The sequence below is a fragment of the Haliotis asinina genome, chromosome 13 (assembly GCF_037392515.1).
Source record: "Haliotis asinina isolate JCU_RB_2024 chromosome 13, JCU_Hal_asi_v2, whole genome shotgun sequence".
Lineage (NCBI taxonomy): Eukaryota > Metazoa > Mollusca > Gastropoda > Lepetellida > Haliotidae > Haliotis > Haliotis asinina.
The window spans coordinates 48,608,322-48,623,657 of NC_090292.1; positions in this window are offsets into that span (position 1 = coordinate 48,608,322).

Below are 15,336 nucleotides of genomic sequence, written 5' to 3' on the forward strand. Positions count from 1 at the left end.
GTTGTTCATTCATTTCTTAGACGTGCTGCAGTGCTTCCCCTTCTACCCATGAAAAGAGTTGAAGTCTTTTGGTTCTTTGCACTTGAAGAGAGACCATCAGAGGTGCCAGGTGTTGACATATTGGCAGGTTATGTCTCAGACCAGTGGATAAACAAACCGAGACAATCGGTCATCCTGGAACCATTTCGACACAGTTGGGCCTAGGACTAACCACGTTGAAAGATGGCATCACAAGTTAAACAGGATAATAAAGACATCCAAACATTTAGAAACTGTTAGCAACTCTGCAGAGATTGCAAGCTGAGACTGAAATGAAGATCATTTAGCTCCAGTCATTCGGCTGAATGACTGAAATACAAGAAAAAAATACCGGGATTTAGAGAAGAGACTACAACATGTGAAAATGAACTGCCAGTTAACCATGGAGCATTATGCAGATACTGCATCTCACTGTCTACACGTGTGCATGTTTTGTATGCAGTTTCACGCAGTGGTGCAGCTGTTACAGCTGTTACAGCAGATACATCAAGAAAATCCTGAAAAATGGTCTGTTAACAAACAAATGTAATATAGCACTTCAGTGGCTAACGCTAATTACCTGGCTTGCATCTCTCATCTGGAAATATTTGTACCCCTCTCTCTCCCTTCTTCTCCCTCATCACTCTCCCTACCACCACCAACCACCCCACCTTCACCCCCCTCTCTCTCTCTCTCTCTTTCTCGGAAAAGGGCCCAGTGTTGTGATATCGCTTCAGTTTTATTCTTTTTATTATTGTGAATTTTGTCTGTACTATTTTGTGGTGTAAAGTTGGCTGTCCTGAATCAGTCGGAGATGTAAAGCTGGTTACCTGACATCGCTACCGTTGTCTACACTTGTGTATGTTTTTGTATGTAGCTTCAGCGGCTAATGCTAATTACTTGGCTCGCATCTCTCACCTTGCCATAGTGCAATGTTGTTGTAACAAGACCTTTTTGGTTAGACTCTGGCTAAGTGACAGTGAACTGACACCACTACCAACTGTTCACCAGCTGGTATATCAAATCCATCCGTCATCACACCTAGTCTGCACGATACTGGGTTTGATGATGCAATGGTAATAATGATGACAGTATTTCAGGTGTCATTTCCTTGAGCACTGTGGGTTTTCACACCTGGCTACACATTGCTAGTAACTCACAGTAGCGGTTTCAGGGAAGCGAAGTGAATTATTACTTTGTGCAATCCACCTCCAAAAAATAAGAGATATTGCAGTTGGTTATTCACTTGGCAGTCAGCAATTATACTACGACAACGTGAAATGTGAAAATAAGTTTAAATACTTTGTATAATTGCTTGAGTGGCGAGACGTTTCGATACAGATTCCAGTGCTGTTGTCAAACAGGAATGTAACACACAACTCGTAATAAAACAACCAAACCTTAATCACTCCGTTGCCGCTGTATGAAAAATATCTTCAAACAAGAACAACAAAAAAACCCAAAAAATAACAAACAAACACACACAAAAAAAGAAAAAAGCACACTGTATTTTAATGCAGTGTAGTACCGCAATACTGATATCAAATATATCAACAGAAGTTGATAAAGTAACAAATATCCGCGGCATTTTCCTCATTTTCAATCTGTGAGAATGCGGAGTCAAAAAAGGGTAATAAAATCATCGGGCTGAGCCTTAGATGCATCCAGGGTATAGTAGAGTGTTATCGGAACGTATGTGGTGCCCTTAAGTGCACAATGGTCTTAAGTGCACAGAAAGTATTAATATTCATCAGTAGGCGGCGCTTGTGTGACTGCGTCACATTCACAGCACAGTATCTTCCGCCGAACTAAAGGAAGAAGTGAACGAACACGAGTCATCGTCTGCCATCGCCTTATACAGTGCGACAGCTACAATATCCAAGTATGTGTGCCGTGTATTCAGTATAATGTCCTTTATTAAAGCTTCCGGAGGTGACGGAGTTCAAGCGAGATTTTTTTCAAGTCACCTCCAGATCAGCCACCCCGTACTGCAGTAGCATTGCTGTCAGAACATTGACATGTCTTTGCTCAGTTCTGACTTAACAGTCCGATTAAACACAGTTACAACTCTTGACAAACAACCAACTAAATAATTATACAGTGTATATATACACACATATTGCCAGATCTCCACGTAATCGAAAGACTGAAAAGCATCAACTCTGATAGGGTTAATGCAAGTTAGCTATGTATGCCATTGTAATGATACCCTTCCATGGCTGTCAGGGTACTGCAAACTTTGACGAGAATATTTGACACGAAAGACTTCTGCCCTTATCCCCACTAAAATTTAACTTTGAGGAAAAAGTTCTTAGAGTGTCATTTTTATGAGTTAATATGAGCACATGTTTCAGTATGTTATGATACAATTAAAGAAACACGTTTAAACATGAAACATGAAACAAGAAATATACATATTCAAGTGATATCGTTTCACTACAATGAAATTTATGGGGCGGTAAGGCCAGAAGTCTTACCATTTGATATTTATATCACCAGGGTAGACTTCGTTGTGAACAAGCATTTATTAAGGTCAGTGTAGCTGTGTTAAAAGTGCTCAGAAAACCTTCAATGCACAATGATGTCTTGGCCCCTCGCTCCACCCTTTTGGCTATTTCTGGCTGATGCAGAGGTCCCACCTCATTCCTGTGACCATGTACAAACTCTCCTAGACTGAATATTGCATTCACTCTCTCTTCCATTTCAGCCAGCATAAATCGTTCTCTTACCACGTCAGGAGAACAATCATAGAGGTGCTGCCAGCCACCCACTAGAGCTTCACCCAGCACCAAGCACCCCCGAGGACTGGTAGGAAATGAAATGCATCTTGTATTTGCTCTGTCTTTTCTCAAAATATCCATTGTGCACCTAAGACCTTTCTCTGCATTTAAGGTCATGTGTAGGAGTTCGTAAGTGCACAGAAAAGCCTTAAATGCACAGTGATGTCTTGGCCCCTCCCTCCAACCTGTTGGCTGTTTCTGGCTGGTGCAGTGACCTCACCTCATCCCTTTGACCATGTACAACCCCATCTTGACAGAATATTTCATCCACTCTCTCTTCCATTTCAGCCAACATGTGTGACTGTCACAAGTACAATGAAACACGGGTCATCAGAAGATGACAGTGTACAACCCTGTGCACTTAAATGAACCCATGAATCTGTTGGCATATGACCAGATGGTGGCCACATGAAACAAAGTGACTATGTGTCCAAGTCTAGCCAGCTGTGAATGGGTACCCAGTCAGGATGGGAGAGTCAAAGTAAAATTTTGTGCATCTAGTGGCAGCTATTACACAGTTTTCGAGTTTATGCTCTAAAAAAAACAAATGATTACGGACAGACAGACAGACAGACGAGGTGACGACTATATCCACCCGCATTTCATGCTGTGGGATAACAATTTAAAATGAAAGAATGAATGGCAGACAGACGTAGAGGCAGACAGACAGACAGACCGATCAAACATTCTTAATAACTAATTTTCTCAATAGATTTCATCAGTTCACCCACCTTTTTAAAACGATCAATGTGTGGTTTTACCCCGAAACATACAAATTCAGCCAATTATAGTAAGAGCTCAAAAACAAAAATATCTGTAACAGTATTTGAGATAACTTCAGCAGAGCTACAGATTGAATATATGGTCACATTTCTGTGACAACCATCCATGGAAGTTATATATCTAAAAACAGACAAAACAAATGAATTATAGTTTCTTCACATGAAGAACAGAAAGTGTACAGATTATTGTCTGTTCGTATTATTTTATAGGAGGAATTGGAGGAAAGAAAATTATGATACAGTCTGTACTGAAACCACCTGAGTTTTGTTTCTTCTGTGGCCTGAAACTTTTATTTTCATAGCTTTTTACCCATTCAACATCGGGTTTTGCCATTTTGCCAATGCTTAGATAGTCTATGTTTTGCAGACAGCATTTGCAGACAGCAAATCAGCCATCTCAGACTATCAACACAAATTCCCCACTCATCGAATTCAGAGTTCTGTCAACCAAAAACCAGGACCATCGAAATCCGCCACCACAAACCTATTACCAACAGTGACCAAGGATACTACATACCAAGAGCCTATGAAGAGTTAATCAAACCATCTAAGACTATCTAAGCATTGTGTCTGTTTGTTATTACTAGTTAGTCCCACTCGTCATTGGTGTCATCACTCGTGCTCTTTGTTGTCTTTGTTCCCGACTGGCCTCCTCCAATTATCTACCACATGTTTACTCTATCACACGCTGCTGTAGTGACAATCCGCTGTTTGTCACAACATATCATGTATATAAGCTTCTCACTGTTTGGTTGAATTCACACTTAGCTTGAAAATGATGGAAGAATCTACATCGAAACATCGCTCAACGTAATAACCAAGACGTAATCCATGAAGCCGTATGTTTCTTTTTTGACTCACCAACTTCTAGAATGCCCATCAAACAAGTAACTTACACGATTCTACAGAAATGTTGATGCCAAACTCTTTGAAGTAATTGAGACACTCTTTCCAAAATTGATTTCCAATGTTTTAATGAAATGCACAGAGAGGTCTTAAGTGCACAATGGATATTTTGAGAAAAGACAGAGCAGACCCAACATGCATTTCATTTCCTACCAAAAGTGAAGTGATTGTTGATGTTTCCTCTCTTATATTACAGCATCACAACAAAGTCGAGTTCAATCCACTGCTTGATCATAGCTAAAACATGACTTTCTCGCTTAGAAGCTACGCTATCGGTTTCCTTCTTCTTGTAATTGGTTACACTTGCTCTAGCATTTACATTTACTGTTAGGATTAATTAATCATTGTTTGGTTCTGTAAAGCAAAACAGAACGTGGACTATAGGCAATAGTCGGATTAGACTGTGTATATTAGACGTTGCATGGATAAACCATGTTTTCATCCATATATTCACGAACCAATCTAGACATGCTCAATAACCCAGATTTCCATGAGCTGACGCCATTCATCAGGTTTAAGAGCCATTCCCTTGTGCTTTTGTTTTAATTCCTGTTCGCCGTCTGGTAGCCACCACTGCCATATATCTACGACTTTGTTGAGTGAATTCATGGTTAGGAAAACGTTACTACCTAACGCTAGACAGGTAGAGCAATCTTCCTTATTTAGGATTCGACTTAACGAGTCTGACACAGTCTTTTCAATAACCCCCAGCTGCGCCCACTGTTGGAGAGATGACCAAATACCTGTCTTGGTGGGACAGACTATGCCATCAGCACTACATTCGTACTGACGAAGGTCTATTTTCCAATCTCCATTCCAACGGGTAGTCTTGATGTAACGACTACAGCATTATGAAACATACTGTCTCTGTGTTCTTCTGATGTACGCACTGCTTGCTTTGACCACCCGTGAGATGATTCTGTACTGCTTGTTGCCATGACTCTAGGAAAGTGTTGTGATCATAGGTAATAAGCAATAACATTGAAAGCGAAAAACATTCAATGTAGTGTAGAAGGCCCGTGGGCTGTAAATAATTCACTATTCGACTAAACCTGTTTCATATACTGCGGTGTCTTGTCGAATGATGCGCACGTGCACATATCTAGTCACGTGATAGATGCGTTCAAACGTTCCAACATATACTCTTACGTCATCATAGCTATGAATAAACCCGCTTCAATATATATATCCAGTGAAGCATTTTACGTTATAAACTTTGTTCCCTCTTTGAAATAAGGGTGACTATTGTATGCATGAAAATGTCTTATAGATTGCTTCCGTCTCTTTCCCAACAAAGCAAGATACCTGAAGTGACGATTCAAACTGTAAGCACCAGTAACAAAGTCTGAAATGGAACTAATTTCTAATTTGAAGTTGCAAGTCAAAATCGGTCTTTCAACAACAGGAACAAAACAGGAACAAGGACGCATGTAAACAAAACAAGGAGTCTACTCTGTGTAGGGCACTTTACCGTAAAGATCATTCTTCTACCCGTGGCGGTGTATGGTTCTGTGGATAGAGCTCAGGTTATGAACAAGTTGTTGCACGTGGAGAGTCCTTGAGTGGGTGTCTGTGTGTGATAACTTAACTTCTGAGAGTTTTTTTTATTATTTTAGTCCTGCTCCACAACGAAATACATGTGGTCTCATTTATGAAAGAGTTTGTTCAAAAGTCTCTGTTCAGTCAGCAGAAAATGGGTACCTGGTGGGATAAGTCATGTGGTTATAACCTTCCAACGCCTCAGAGGCAGTAGGCATTAACTGGAGTAATAATGTGTTAGAGCCTTGCATGCTTGCGAGCGTGAACATGTAGTTATTATAAGTATGCACTTGTAACATCACCAGTGCGCATTATTAATTTTCATATCTCTATCGTCTGCGACAGTAGATATATGATATATTTCTAAACGTAACTGCTAAAGTCGTAGACATAATAAAAATTGAATCAGCAGTCCTTGACTTTTTTATTACGATACCGAAAGCAGAAAATATGTCAGCATGTCAATAGCGCCTAGTGGCTACGATCGATTTTAGCAGAAATTCTGACGCGCACGGTGCCGCTTTTAGATATTTTAAGAAGCGGTAGTAAAATATAATAATCACATCTCAAAATGTCGGACATTTGGACATAGAGTGAATAAGATTTTACGCTTTTTAGCAACCTTTGAGCAATATCACGGCAAGGGACACCAGAAATCGGGTTCACACATTGTACCCATGTGGGGAATAGAACCCGGGCCTTCGGCGTGACGAGGTGAAGCTTTCACCATCAGACTAATGTACCCCGCCGCCTAATGTTTCTAAGAGGTTGATATGCTATTGAAATGAAATTAAGATGAATCACGTTTTTGGATGTTTGATGTGTACTAATTGTTTACTCAACAACAAGAACAACAATCGAAAGGACGCAAAACAACACTCAGGAACAGAACATCGCCTTATACAGTGCGACAGCTACAATATCCAAGTATGTGTGCCGTGTATTCAGTATAATGTCCTTTATTAAAGCTTCCGGAGGTGACGGAGTTCAAGCGAGATTTTTTTCAAGTCACCTCCAGATCAGCCACCCCGTACTGCAGTAGCATTGCTGTCAGAACATTGACATGTCTTTGCTCAGTTCTGACTTAACAGTCCGATTAAACACAGTTACAACTCTTGACAAACAACCAACTAAATAATTATACAGTGTATATATACACACATATTGCCAGATCTCCACGTAATCGAAAGACTGAAAAGCATCAACTCTGATAGGGTTAATGCAAGTTAGCTATGTATGCCATTGTAATGATACCCTTCCATGGCTGTCAGGGTACTGCAAACTTTGACGAGAATATTTGACACGAAAGACTTCTGCCCTTATCCCCACTAAAATTTAACTTTGAGGAAAAAGTTCTTAGAGTGTCATTTTTATGAGTTAATATGAGCACATGTTTCAGTATGTTATGATACAATTAAAGAAACACGTTTAAACATGAAACATGAAACAAGAAATATACATATTCAAGTGATATCGTTTCACTACAATGAAATTTATGGGGCGGTAAGGCCAGAAGTCTTACCATTTGATATTTATATCACCAGGGTAGACTTCGTTGTGAACAAGCATTTATTAAGGTCAGTGTAGCTGTGTTAAAAGTGCTCAGAAAACCTTCAATGCACAATGATGTCTTGGCCCCTCGCTCCACCCTTTTGGCTATTTCTGGCTGATGCAGAGGTCCCACCTCATTCCTGTGACCATGTACAAACTCTCCTAGACTGAATATTGCATTCACTCTCTCTTCCATTTCAGCCAGCATAAATCGTTCTCTTACCACGTCAGGAGAACAATCATAGAGGTGCTGCCAGCCACCCACTAGAGCTTCACCCAGCACCAAGCACCCCCGGGGACTGGTAGGAAATGAAATGCATCTTGTATTTGCTCTGTCTTTTCTCAAAATATCCATTGTGCACCTAAGACCTTTCTCTGCATTTAAGGTCATGTGTAGGAGTTCTTAAGTGCACAGAAAAGCCTTAAATGCACAGTGATGTCTTGGCCCCTCCCTCCAACCTGTTGGCTGTTTCTGGCTGGTGCAGTGACCTCACCTCATCCCTTTGACCATGTACAACCCCATCTTGACAGAATATTTCATCCACTCTCTCTTCCATTTCAGCCAACATGTGTGACTGTCACAAGTACAATGAAACACGGGTCATCAGAAGATGACAGTGTACAACCCTGTGCACTTAAATGAACCCATGAATCTGTTGGCATATGACCAGATGGTGGCCACATGAAACAAAGTGACTATGTGTCCAAGTCTTGCCAGCTGTGAATGGGTACCCAGTCAGGATGGGAGAGTCAAAGTAAAATTTTGTGCATCTAGTGGCAGCTATTAAACAGTTTTCGAGTTTATGCTCTAAAAAAAACAAATGATTACGGACAGACAGACAGACAGACGAGGTGACGACTATATCCACCCGCATTTCATGCTGTGGGATAACAATTTAAAATGAATGAATGAATGGCAGACAGACGTAGAGGCAGACAGACAGACAGACCGATCAAACATTCTTAATAACTAATTTTCTCAATAGATTTCATCAGTTCACCCACCTTTTTAAAACGATCAATGTGTGGTTTTACCCCCAAACATACAAATTCAGCCAATTATAGTAAGAGCTCAAAAACAAAAATATCTGTAACAGTATTTGAGATAACTTCAGCAGAGCTACAGATTGAATATATGGTCACATTTCTGTGACAACCATCCATGGAAGTTATATATCTAAAAACAGACAAAACAAATGAATTATAGTTTCTTCACATGAAGAACAGAAAGTGTACAGATTATTGTCTGTTCGTATTATTTTATAGGAGGAATTGGAGGAAAGAAAATTATGATACAGTCTGTACTGAAACCACCTGAGTTTTGTTTCTTCTGTGGCCTGAAACTTTTATTTTCATAGCTTTTTACCCATTCAACATCGGGTTTTGCCATTTTGCCAATGCTTAGATAGTCTATGTTTTGCAGACAGCATTTGCAGACAGCAAATCAGCCATCTCAGACTATCAACACAAATTCCCCACTCATCGAATTCAGAGTTCTGTCAACCAAAAACCAGGACCATCGAAATCCGCCACCACAAACCTATTACCAACAGTGACCAAGGATACTACATACCAAGAGCCTATGAAGAGTTAATCAAACCATCTAAGACTATCTAAGCATTGTGTCTGTTTGTTATTACTAGTTAGTCCCACTCGTCATTGGTGTCATCACTCGTGCTCTTTGTTGTCTTTGTTCCCGACTGGCCTCCTCCAATTATCTACCACATGTTTACTCTATCACACGCTGCTGTAGTGACAATCCGCTGTTTGTCACAACATATCATGTATATAAGCTTCTCACTGTTTGGTTGAATTCACACTTAGCTTGAAAATGATGGAAGAATCTACATTGAAACAAGACGTAATCCATGAAGCCGTATGTTTCTTTTTTGACTCACCAACTTCTAGAATGCCCATCAAACTAGTAACTTACACGATTCTACAGAAATGTTGATGCCAAACTCTTTGAAGTAATTGAGACACTCTTTCCAAAATTGATTTCCAATGTTTTAATGAAATGCACAGAGAGGTCTTAAGTGCACAATGGATATTTTGAGAAAAGACAGAGCAGACCCAACATGCATTTCATTTCCTACCAAAAGTGAAGTGATTGTTGATGTTTCCTCTCTTATATTACAGCATCACAACAAAGTCGAGTTCAATCCACTGCTTGATCATAGCTAAAACATGACTTTCTCGCTTAGAAGCTACGCTATCGGTTTCCTTCTTCTTGTAATTGGTTACACTTGCTCTAGCATTTACATTTACTGTTAGGATTAATTAATCATTGTTTGGTTCTGTAAAGCAAAACAGAACGTGGACTATAGGCAATAGTCGGATTAGACTGTGTATATTAGACGTTGCATGGATAAACCATGTTTTCATCCATATATTCACGAACCAATCTAGACATGCTCAATAACCCAGATTTCCATGAGCTGACGCCATTCATCAGGTTTAAGAGCCATTCCCTTGTGCTTTTGTTTTAATTCCTGTTCGCCGTCTGGTAGCCACCACTGCCATATATCTACGACTTTGTTGAGTGAATTCATGGTTAGGAAAACGTTACTACCTAACGCTAGACAGGTAGAGCAATCTTCCTTATTTAGGATTCGACTTAACGAGTCTGACACAGTCTTTTCAATAACCCCCAGCTGCGCCCACTGTTGGAGAGATGACCAAATACCTGTCTTGGTGGGACAGACTATGCCATCAGCACTACATTCGTACTGACGAAGGTCTATTTTCCAATCTCCATTCCAACGGGTAGTCTTGATGTAACGACTACAGCATTATGAAACATACTGTCTCTGTGTTCTTCTGATGTACCCACTGCTTGCTTTGACCACCCGTGAGATGATTCTGTACTGCTTGTTGCCATGACTCTAGGAAAGTGTTGTGATCATAGGTAATAAGCAATAACATTGAAAGCGAAAAACATTCAATGTAGTGTAGAAGGCCCGTGGGCTGTAAATAATTCACTATTCGACTAAACCTGTTTCATATACTGCGGTGTCTTGTCGAATGATGCGCACGTGCACATATCTAGTCACGTGATAGATGCGTTCAAACGTTCCAACATATACTCTTACGTCATCATAGCTATGAATAAACCCGCTTCAATATATATATCCAGTGAAGCATTTTACGTTACAAACTTTGTTCCCTCTTTGAAATAAGGGTGACTATTGTATGCATGAAAATGTCTTATAGATTGCTTCCGTCTCTTTCCCAACAAAGCAAGATACCTGAAGTGACGATTCAAACTGTAAGCACCAGTAACAAAGTCTGAAATGGAACTAATTTCTAATTTGAAGTTGCAAGTCAAAATCGGTCTTTCAACAACAGGAACAAAACAGGAACAAGGACGCATGTAAACAAAACAAGGAGTCTACTCTGTGTAGGGCACTTTACCGTATAAATCATTCTTCTACCCGTGGCGGTGTATGGTTCTGTGGATAGAGCTCAGGTTATGAACAAGTTGTTGCACGTGGAGAGTCCTTGAGTGGGTGTCTGTGTGTGATAACTTAACTTCTGAGAGTTTTTTTTATTATTTTAGTCCTGCTCCACAACGAAATACATGTGGTCTCATTTATGAAAGAGAGTTTGTTCAAAAGTCTCTGTTCAGTCAGCAGAAAATGGGTACCTGGTGGGATAAGTCATGTGGTTATAACCTTCCAACGCCTCAGAGGCAGTAGGCATTAACTGGAGTAATAATGTGTTAGAGCCTTGCATGCTTGCGAGCGTGAACATGTAGTTATTATAAGTATGCACTTGTAACATCACCAGTGCGCATTATTAATTTTCATATCTCTATCGTCTGCGACAGTAGATATATGATATATTTCTAAACGTAACTGCTAAAGTCGTAGACATAATAAAAATTGAATCAGCAGTCCTTGACTTTTTTATTACGATACCGAAAGCAGAAAATATGTCAGCATGTCAATAGCGCCTAGTGGCTACGATCGATTTTAGCAGAAATTCTGACGCGCACGGTGCCGCTTTTAGATATTTTAAGAAGCGGTAGTAAAATATAATAATCACATCTCAAAATGTCGGACATTTGGACATAGAGTGAATAAGATTTTACGCTTTTTAGCAACCTTTGAGCAATATCACGGCAAGGGACACCAGAAATCGGGTTCACACATTGTACCCATGTGGGGAATAGAACCCGGGCCTTCGGCGTGACGAGGTGAAGCTTTCACCATTAGACTAATGTACCCCGCCGCCTAATGTTTCTAAGAGGTTGATATGCTATTGAAATGAAATTAAGATGAATCACGTTTTTGGATGTTTGATGTGTACTAATTGTTTACTCAACAACAAGAACAACAATCGAAAGGACGCAAAACAACACTCAGGAACAGATTGAGCTGGAACAGTGAGAATTCTTTCGTGAAAGCAGCATTGTGCTTGTTCTTCACTTAAAATGAGTCACTCACATCTTTATGACTGAGTGAATTTTAGTTTTACATCCCTTAAAGCAATAGTCTAGCAATAACACGGCCGAGAAACCAAACGGGATTTCGCGGCGGGGAATCCAAACGAGGGGAATCGAACCCGGGCCGTCGACGTGAGGAGCGGGAGCTTAAACCACTTGGCCACTACACTTGAAAACAAGACTTTATCAACCATGTAGGACTAGTCAGTGCTTTGTGGTGGTCACTACATCTTGTGGTCACCGTCTGGAAATGTGGAGTGGGTGGTTGTGTACTATCGTCTAATGTGTTGACCCGTGAAGATTCGGGTTAGAATTGGTCTTCAGCAACCCATGGAAGCTCATTCCCATTATGCCTTCTCCCGGTTTGACTACCCGCCTAGACCCGTGAAGCTTGACCGGGGTAGAAGAGGCCTCCAACAACCCATGCTTGCCATAAAAGGCAAATATGCTTGACGTAAGAGGTGACTAACGGGATCGGGTAGTCAGCATCGCTGACTTGGTGCCACATGTCATCAGTTCCCAATTGCACAGATCGATGCTCATGTTGTTGGTCACTGTCTTATTTGTTATAGACTCGATTATTTACAGACCGCCACCATATAGCTGGAATATTGCTGAGTGCGGCGTAAAACTAAACTCACTCACTCACTACCCGTCCAGTACACAACCTGTTCTAGTCGAGTGTTTTTTAATTATTAGAGAAAGACTGTTCCCCCACCAACACTTACAAACAATCATAACCGCAGGGGCTTGTCCTGCTGAAAATATTACGTCCCGGAGCCTACATGCATGCGTACACTGACATTCAGTATATGTTTTTGATATATGTCGATTATGTCTGTCTGCGTTTAGATTCACTACAGCCGAGCGTGGTTCAGCAATGGATGATTTGTCAAATCTTGTCCCAAAATTTAATTTCAATCAAAGTAATTGTGAGTTTCTGCGGCTTTATCGTGGTTTATATTGATTCAGCGTTAACAGAATGGACTAGACTTGGAGTAATCAACTGTACAGATACAGTACATTATTACGTGTAGTGGAGTTCGTTTGTATGTTTATATTCATATGTAGTCAACTTGGGAGTAGTCACACTGGGAGTAGTCATAATGGGAAGATACCCCCATGCTTGTCGTGGGGGACTAACGGGATCAGGTTGTAAGGCTCGCTCACCTGGTTGATACATGTCATCACTTGCGTAGATTAGAGCCCAGGCTGTTGATCACTGGCTTGTCTGGTCCAGATTTGATTATTTACAATATTTAGATAGCTGGACTACTGCTAAGTGCGGAGTCAACCAACAACAAACCCAGAGTGTTTGAGACAAGCATAATCAATATCATGTCGATATCGATTAATTGACTGAGTTCAGTTTTGTCAAAACATTTGAATTTTCAGTGTTCCACATCCAAACTGTATATCTGATCTGTCATGCATATTGATAAGGATTTGCTCTAGGGTCGGCAAAATAAAATCAAATTAATGTGGCTTAATCTTCAGGTGTGTCGATGATCTGATAATTAATAACTGACTTAGCCCTCCACTTGAGATAATGAGAGACGGAAGTTTCATGGGTTGATGAAAAATCACTTTTCGGCACATGTGCTTCTCGCACACCTGGCTATGTGAAATGGCAAATATGTTTCGAAATTAGTGTTTGACTGATAAAATTCACCATTAAAATGCTGGTTTGTGTACATGGGACGAATGCACAGCGCAAAAACGCATCGTTATTCACGAGAAGCTAGACTTCAAGTCAGAAGACACTGTTTTAATAGTGTTGCGACGTCTACGTCGACGAGTGTCAAGAGGGTAGGGTCACGATGTGGGGATCCATTTCCTACACGCAGAGTTAAATCTTTATGTAACTTCAGAGCAATTTAACTGTTATTCGGTACAGAGACGAAATCTTAAGTATTCGCATGGTTTCCATCATTGACCGCCAGAGGGATCTGTTCCAACAAGACAATTGCAGACCTCACACAGCACATGGCACTATTCACTGTCTTTAGAATCAGAGCATTACAACGCTTTCATGGCCTTCTACATCGCCCGATCTCAAACCCATCGTGCATTTGTGTGATGACCTCGACCGACGCTTATGGGAACGTCTTAGATGTTAAATCATCTCGCACACGCATTGCAAGAGGAATGGGACAGAATTCAAGGACTTAGTGACTCTATGCCGAGACAATGCAGGACAGTTTTGGGGGCTCGTGGAGGTCACCACAGACACTGAGGACGACACCCAACTAGGAACGGTTGTCCTCACTTAGCAGACGTTAGATACTGGGCAAAAATAGTTAAGGATATCTGTAAGTTTTGAAATTATGAATAATGATGTATGTATTCACTGACAGATTGACAAAAGATCAGTAAAAAAAATACCAAACTTATTTTGTCCAGTATACATATTTACAATGTTTTCTTACTTTACAGTTAACTGAATTCGCGAAAATACAACTATGCATTTATTTCTGAGAGAGTGAGAGAATAGTTATTGTACTTCCTGAAAAATGTTTCACTAATATTTCATGAATCAGTCATTAAGCCATTCAGGAAAACTGCTTCAGTTAGCAATGCCATGCAGTCTTTGAATTATTAATTTTTGAATGAATACTGAAAATGACGCACATTGTGCCCTGAGGGCGTGGGTAATTGTGCCCTAGGTCATAGTGTCCTAAGGGCGTGGGTGATACTGCCCTGATGGCGGGGGTAACTGTGCTCTAGGTCATTGTGCCCTGATAGCATGCACTGATGGCGTGTGACGTTGTGACTGATGGCGTTGGTGATTGTACGCTGATGGCGTGGATCATTGTGCCCTGATAGTGTATGACCGTGTGTCCTGATAGGATGTCACTGTGTCGTGATTGCGTAGGTCAGTATTGTTCCCAGATTGTGTTTGATTATTTGTCCTGATGGCGTGGATCAGTATGTCGTGAATGCGTGGGTCATTGTTCCACCTGATAGTGTATGACCGTGTGTCCTGATATCGTGGGTCATTGTGTCGTGATTGCTTGAGTCATTGTGTCGTGATAGCGTGGGTCATTGTGTCGTGATAGCGTGGGTCATTGTGTCGTGTTATCGTGTTTCATGGTGTCGTGATTGCATGAGTCATTATGTCGTGATAGCGTGGGTCATTATGTCGTGATAGCGTGGGTCGTTGTGCCCTGACAGTGTATGACCGTGTTCATGGGTCAGTGAAGGCACACGGCGTGCCCTGAAGGTACTGTACACTGCTGTTGGTTTGGTGGTATTCTTGATTGGACTTACTTCTCGCTAGTGTGAAGATAGCGGAGTGCGGCAGTAAAGCATA